This window comes from Pipra filicauda, unplaced genomic scaffold (assembly GCF_003945595.2).
Source record: "Pipra filicauda isolate LSUMZ 115617 unplaced genomic scaffold, ASM394559v2 scaffold351_size757598_pilon, whole genome shotgun sequence".
Classification (NCBI taxonomy): Eukaryota; Metazoa; Chordata; class Aves; order Passeriformes; family Pipridae; genus Pipra; species Pipra filicauda.
Window position 1 is genome coordinate 556,844 of NW_024104478.1, and position 6,397 is coordinate 563,240.

Here is a 6,397-nt window from a genome sequence, read left to right on the forward strand (position 1 = left end):
TCATTGCCATGAGGTGTACAAGACCAGGTGCAAAGGCTTCAGCTTGTTGCACCAGCAGCAGCCTGAATGCAGATGGGCTGCTGCCCATCCTCCTCATCCCACCTCATCCTGCCTCTCAGGGCAGCTTGTCCTGTAACCAGGGGAGGAGGGCAGAGGGAGGAAGGGTCTGTAGATGTCTTCACACACCCTCGCACCTCTGTATCATTCCCAGGCCCCAGAAGTGATGGAAGGACTCATGGTTAGCTTTGAACGTGCATGTGCCCCTTCCGTTTTGGACCTCTTACCCATTACTCAACATATTTTGTTGACCTATTTATTCCACTGCTTCTAGAATATTCCTATAGGTTAACTTGTCAAAGATGTATATTTTTGAATATCAGCCCTATATGCATGGCACCTAATTTACAAATATTCTTGGAATTCTTCCTAACTACTACCAGAAATATCTACTTTCCAGGTGAAGGTTCCATTACCTGTGGTGTTCCTTAAGGAGCCGCAAACCCATGTCACACTCTTCAATAACTACCAGTTTTGTCTGTGTGTTTGGGCAGAGAGAGGGAACTTGTCTGACCCAGGCTCAGCTGCAGCTTTTGGTTGTTTTGTTTCTTCAAACACTGCAGGCACCAGCATGGAGTATATTACTTAAAAATGTTTTAATTTTAAAAGCAGCTTTTGCCTTTGGCCTGAAAAGTCACTTAAAACTAGAACAATTGTGTCGAGGCAGCTTCTGAAGTGAGTAAAGTGATGCCATGGGGAGGGGGGAACCAAGATGGAGCCCTTGAAATCCTTTGCTGTGTCTCTGGGAGCCCATCCTGCCCATCTGAGTGGCTCAGTGCTGTGTGGCACTGGCCTGGTTCCCTTTGCAGGGCATGCTCTGTGTCCCCTGCAGCACCCCAATAGCAGCAACCTTGCAGACAATGTGTCCTGTGGCTCTTGTCCCAAAAGCAAGTTGCTGTTGCCATTGGGAAAGGAGCACCAAGAGAGCTTATGTGGGCTTCTCAGACAGGAGGGCAAAGGTTTCCTTGTTCCAAGGTCATCATGGAAGAATGATGTCAACAGAACAGGCTTCCACAGTTGAAAAACTACAAGAGCTGTTAATAGAGTACTTTGGCCTCGCCAGCTGCCAATGGATATGGAGTTTCTAATGTTTTTCACAGACCAGCTTCTCAAAGTCAAGGCAGCAGTCACCAAAAGTGCGCTTTTAGGGTGGGGGTTCTTTCCTATAAAACTGAAATATTAAAATATTTGAAGGTGATCAGCTGAAAAGTAACCTACTGCAGCACTTTCCTCCTGTTTGCAGACATGGCTTAAAGACAACTGTTGTACTGGGCCAGAAAATCACCTCGGAGCCTGTGAGGAGGGAGCAAGCTTTTCCAGACTACCAGGGATACGTTGCAAAGGCTGTCTCTGGTGGACATTAAACAAGAGCCCATTTCTGGGGGGGGGGGAGTTGCTGCTGCCTCAAGGCATTCTCAGTAAACCTCTCCAGAAGATATGGAGGAAGTAGTATAGATTCGCTCATGACACAGTCAGGGAAGTTTATGACCAGTAGGGTTACCTGAGTAACCCTAAAAAAAGCAGATCCTCAGAGACCATTTTGGAAGTTCAACGTCTGTGGACAGAGTGAGGGAGAAAAAGATGACTGTCAGGAGCTAATTGCTCCAGATGTACTATACATATAGGTCATGTTACAGGCCAGGACTGGGAAGATGCATAGTCTAGCTCTGAATGAATTCCCATTTGTACTTAGTTTAATTATGCAGTATTAGTTTATTATCAATAAATAATGACATGCCAGTATAAAAGCCTTTTTTCCCCCTAATTTGAGGACAATCTCAGCAATATTAGCACTAATGATTACATCTTTAAAGCTCAATGCAACCTGGAGAGGTGCTAGAGGCTGCCTTTCTCTCTGAAGGATGCATTGCAGGTTCCCACTCCATGCTCATCCATACTCTCCAAAAGCATGGGGCGAGTGTGGCATCCCTGGGTACGTGTCTTGGTGTGGCATTTCACTGGGGGAGCGTTTGTGCAGGGAGTTGTGGAGCAGAGGCAGCACTTTAGGCCACAGAGCCTGTCCTTCCTTTAAACCTTTTAAAATGCACAGAAGCCACAAGGCTCTTAGAAGGGCAAAGCAGCTTATAGAAAGCAATTGCAGAGATGAGAGCATCCTCAAAAGCTGGGCACTCCCTGAAGTGTTCCTCTGCCCTCGGCTCCAAAGTGCTGGAGGGAAGAGCCAGCCCAAGCAGCCTCCACTCAGCCGGTCACCCTTACTATCATCATTTCTTGTTCAGTGCTTTTACTAAACTTTCCAAGTCTCTCTGACAGAAAAAACATTTGACCTTTACAGTTGTATTTGAGCCAGCTACACTGCCATCAGCTCTTGCTGGTCCTCACTACTCTGTTGATGTTTGCTTAATGGCATGTGAATTAATTTGTTGGAAGCTGACACTTTGCTGCAGGATTAGTTAGAGAGACTAACACAGGGCTGGTGCAGGGAATTTAAGATGCAGAGCATCTTTTTGAGGTAAAGAAAAAAAGGAGGCAAATTCCAGTTCTTCTGGAGATCTTCACTTTTAGGATGCTAGAACTGAGTAATGAATGAGCCGAAGTACAGAATTAAAATAAACTCAATTCCAGCTATTTAAAGGCTCAGCAATTCCTTCCAGGCAAAAAACAAGTAGCTATTGTGTGCTGGCACTGGGAAGGCTGGGGGAAGGCAGCGTTTCCCACAGGCAAATTAGGAGTGGGAAAACCAGAACAAACCCCACAAACCTCCAAAGCCCGAGTAAGGAACACAAGACATTTTCTGTTCAACATGATTTGTGTTGTCATTAGGTGGGTTTAATGGGGCTTTATTCTTATTCTATGAGGAAAGCCCTGGCTCTGCTTGAGCTAACAGTATTGACCGTTCAGACCTGGGAAACATGAGGGAGCCAGCTGAAACCGCATTCACCATGTCACTCAGGCACTCACTGGGAACAGTGGGTCTCCTCTGCCCCCACCTCTTCCTGCTGCGGGAGTCTGGACACGTTTCACTGGAGCCTGATAAAAACCTGTCTGTGCCCTGTTAGGCCAGGGGGTGTCTGATTCACGTCACTTACCTCACTGCAAAGGAGGGCCCATATTGACCATCAGCCACGCTGGGACCACACCGGAACTCCACAAAAGGTGCATTTTAACCCCACCCTGCTACTGCCCCAGTCACCTGAGGCAGAAGACAAGGCTGGCATCATGGATGCAGGAAAGGCTTTTCTCATCTGAGATGGCTTGAACCCCTTCCTACCCCTCCACTCAAGCTATGGTGAGCCCCCAGCAGGAACAGTTCAGCAACACAGTCCTGGCTTCTTGAATTCCAGTATTTGGGCGCCTTGTTTCAGGCTGTGTAAAGGTGAAAGGGGATAAAGAGTTAAGAAAGGCTCCTTAAAAGGAAATCATGAGTTGAAACCCATGAACAGCTCCTGCGGGGCATGCATGAAGTCCCTCTCCTTCACCTTTGCCTCATTCAGGAGACTCCTTTCACACAACCACACAGGCTAGAAGCAGCACACCAGGTAACCAGCAAGTGCAGCAAACTATCTGCTTTCAGGATTCCAGGATCAAGACACCACTTTGCAAAGACTGTGAGGACTGCTGGCCACCCATCTGCCACCTGCAAAAGGAGCGGTGTTACCTTAGTACTACTTGTCCCAGGCTGCTGCTCAGAGATGGACAGGGATGGAGAGCCACTCTGGTGTGAGCCATGTCCCTTTCTAAGGAGACATGGAGACAGATGCAGCCCTGTCATCCCCAAAGCAAGCTAAAACCACACTAGTGCAAGATCTAGCATTCCTTTATGGCCAGATCCTATTTTTAGTTTGCTGCACCCTGATTTTACTAGACCAGATCATGGGAGAAATACAGGATTCCTACTCTAGCCCAACAGGAACGGGAGTTGCCAGTGGTGCACAGCTGCTTTTCAAAGAACTGCCATGGCCTCCCTGACAAGTTGTTACATTGACAAAGTTTGAAGGGTTTTTTTATGATCTGATTTAGATCAAGCCACAGGGTATCAGAGCGAGTCAGGAACTGTCCACTAGCCATTGTCATTGCACTATATGAAGTACTCTGGAAGAATATATTTATTTTGGGGGTGTGATAAAACTAAGGTGTCTTAGCCACAAAAAACACCTTTGCCTGTTGAGAAGCTGTTCCAATGACAAATCTGTCATGTACTTCTGCGCACCTGAAGAAACAGTTAGAGTTATGATAATGCAGTATGTATTTTTGTATATTGATCGCCTTCCTAGAAGTGGATAGGCACTCTTGGCCATTGGATGCCAGAAAGGAGTTCACCTGGAAGTCACATTAGTTTTATTTGATGAACTCTTGCCAAGTTTCCTTTCAATAGGTTACAAGTTCCTCAAACTCCCTTGCATCTTTGTTAGTGATTAGGGTCCCTTTTAGCAGTCAGAAAAGGGAACACACCTGTGTCTGGACAGCTTCTCCAACAGGTCATGCTCTAGCCAATCTTCATTAGCCATGCACACAGCGATGCCAGGCTCAGCACGCAAACCACAGCAAAACACATCCCTTTCCCAGTGTAGTGGGTTTCTGTGGCTGGGTTTTGCTGGCAGGGGGGCTTACTGGGGTGGCTTCTGTTAGAAGCTGCTAAAAGCTTGCCCTGTCCCGTGGAGCCAATGCCAGCTGGCTCCAGGATGGACTTCCTGCTGCTGGCCAAGGCCAAGTCAATCAGGAGTAATAGTAACGCCTCTGTGATAGCATACTTAAGAACAGAAGGTTGTTGCACAGAAAGAATTCCAGCCAGGGAAGAGTGGAATGAGAACATGTGAACAACAATGTAGACACCAAGGTCAGTGCAGAAGGAGGGGCAGGAGGTGCTCCAGGCACTGGAGCTGAGGCCCCTGCAGCCCCTGGTGCAGACCATGGTGGAGCAGCTGTGCCCCTGCAGCCCATGGAGGACCATCGGGGTGCAGAGACCCACCTGAAGCCCATGAAGAAGCCCTGGCTGGAGCAGCTGGATGCCCAAAGGATGCTGTGACCCTGTGGGAGGCCCAAGATGGAGCAGGGTCCTGCCAGAAACCTGCAGCCCGTGGAGAGGGAAGCTCACGCTGGAGCAGGTTTTCCCCGTGTGATAAATGTGGCCCCTGTAGAGGACCCACGTCGGTACAGCTCATTCATGAAGGACTGCACCCCATGGAGAAGCGACCCACGGGACAGCAGTTTGGGAAGAACTGCTGCCCAAGGGATGGACTCACGCTGGAGAGGTGCGTCAAGGACTGTTTCCGTAGGAGGGATCCCAAGGGAGCAGTGGCAGAAACAACTGACCATAACCCCCATTCCTCATCCTCCTGCACTGCTGGGGAGAGGAGGGAGAACATGGAACGAAGGGTGGGGGGAAGGTGTTTTTAAGATTGTTTTATTTCTCACTCTTTGGCTCTTATCCTCTTAGTAATAAATTTAAGTACTATCCCCACTTTGAGTCTGTTTTGCCCATGAAGGTAATCAGTCACTGACCTCTCCCAGCTCTTATCTCAACTCATGAATCCTTAGCTGTTGTTTTTTTTTCTCTCTCCTCTGTCCAGTTGCAGAGGGAGAGTGAGAGAGTGGCTTTAATGGGTACCTGGTATCCGGCCAGGGTCAACCCACTACACTCAGCTGTGGGGCAAGAGAGGTAGGAGCAGCACCAGCTTGGAGAGCACTCCCATTTATCAATGCCTTCAATGGGCAGAGAAGTCTCTCTCCTGTTAAAACACATGCACTCACCTGCCCTTTGCAAATTCCAATGCCAACACCTCTGGGTGCTGGGAAACACTGTGCCAGAGCTTGGGAAAGTTTGGGGAACAGGCTGTGCCAGTTAGCTCTCCCTGCAGCTGCTCCACAGCACCACACAGCCAGTGTGGCTGCAAGGAGCAGGCCAGCTCTGCTGCCCAGAGCAACCACAGCTTTAAACAAAGGTGCCACCACCCCACAGGTTCTGTCGGGCTGCAACTCAACTGCTGAGCGGCCCTGTCCAGGAAATAGCTTGGCAGCTTTTTAATTCAAAGCCAGGGGAGTTTCTCCAGTCTGGGTCAGCACTGGGCTGTGCACCAGTGGTGCTGCTGCCACAGGAGCAGGTACAGCACAGGCAGCTGTGGCTGAGGCTGGTGTTGCCATTGGTACTTCCCTGAACTCTGGGTACTTCTGCTCTGCTCAAAGGAACTGGCAGGGCACAGACATTACAGACCCCACATACCTTGTGGCTCCTCAGTCCACTGCAAATCCAGACCACAGAGCCGGGCTTTCAAGCAAACTGTAGAATGTGGCACATAGTACCTGCAATGTATCCCAAGGACAGTGGGGTGTCTGGATGCCCCAACAGATGTAGTTAGTACACCAAATCTAAACACATTTTGAA